Source organism: Arachis stenosperma, chromosome 3 (assembly GCF_014773155.1).
Source record: "Arachis stenosperma cultivar V10309 chromosome 3, arast.V10309.gnm1.PFL2, whole genome shotgun sequence".
Lineage (NCBI taxonomy): Eukaryota > Viridiplantae > Streptophyta > Magnoliopsida > Fabales > Fabaceae > Arachis > Arachis stenosperma.
This window is the reverse complement of record NC_080379.1, coordinates 69229286-69230579: the sequence shown is the minus strand read 5'-3', so window position 1 is coordinate 69230579 and position 1294 is coordinate 69229286. Positions and strand designations below refer to the sequence as shown.

General features: G+C 43.3%; 1 non-coding gene across 1 annotated transcript; it reads right to left on the bottom strand.

The window, feature by feature from the left end:
- Nucleotides 1-314: 314 nt before the first annotated feature.
- LOC130972588 (small nucleolar RNA R71) lies at nt 315-418 on the bottom strand. The gene has a single exon (XR_009083748.1). It is a non-coding gene; the product is annotated as a small nucleolar RNA R71 (small nucleolar RNA).
- Between the last annotated feature and the right edge of the window lie 876 nt (nt 419-1294).

Sequence of the window (1294 nt, the reverse complement as noted above, 5' to 3'; positions counted from 1 at the left end):
TTCAGAAACCACCCATTCAGGCCAACAATTTTGAACTCAAACCACAGCTAATATCACTGGTGGAGAATTATTGTTCATTTGGTGGGAGTGCTAATGAAGATCCAAACCAACATCTCACAAAATTTCTGAGAATTTACGACACTGTGAAGTCCAATGGAGTCCAGGAAGATGCCTATAAACTGCTCTTGTTCCCATTTTCACTTAGGGACAAGGCAGCTAAGTGGTTGGAATCATTCCCAAGGGGGAGCCTAACAACCTGGGATGAGGTGGAAAGCAAGTTTCTGGCACGTTTCTACCCCCCACAAAAGGTCAATAGGCTTCGATCTGAGGTTCAGACTTTTAGACAATAAGATGGTGAAACTCTCTACGAGGCATGGGAGAGGTTCAAGGATTTGACAAGGAAATGCCCACCAGACATGTTCCATGACTGGGTGCAATTGCATATTTTCTATGATGGACTTTCTTATGAATCAAGGAAGGCTGTAGACCATTCATCAGGAGGTTCATTGAACAGGAAAAAGACTGTGGAAGAAGCCATTGAAGTGATTGAGACAGTGGCTGAGAATGAGTACTACTATGCTTCAGAGAGACACAAAACTAAGGGAGTCATGGAGCTGAACCATGTTGATACAATTCTAGCCCAAAACAAGGTGTTTGCCAAGCAACTAGCAGAGCTCACCAGGAAATTAGAAACAAATCAAGTGGCTGCAATACACACACAAGATCAAGAGGAGGTAAGCACTGAAGGAGGTGATTGGGAAGAGGCCAACTATGTGGGAAATCAACAAAGGCAACCATATGATCCACATTCCAACACTTACAACCCAGGCTGGAAAAACCACCCAAACTTTGGGTGGGGAAACCAGCAAACCCAACCACAAAACCACAAACCTTACAACCCCAACCAACATAACAATTCCACATACCAAAACTCCAACCAAAGATCATACCAAGCCACACAAAACACTTACTCCCAACCACCATATCATGGCCAAAATAATCAACCTGCCCAACCTAATCCGAACCAACAATTTCAAGATCAATTAAACAGGATAGAAGGAATGCTTGCAACCATGGGTCAAGACATAACCGAATTGAAAGCCTTTAAGGAAGAAGTAAATTCTAACTTGCAAAACCAAGAAGCTGCCATCCAGAAGCTAGAAAATCAAATTGGGTATTTGTCTAAGCAAACCCCTGGGCCAAGCGTTTCTCATGCTGCCAAGGCTATTGCAAGGGAAGAATGTAAGGCCATAACCCTCAGAAGTGGAAAGAAGCTAAAGGAGATCTCAAAGGA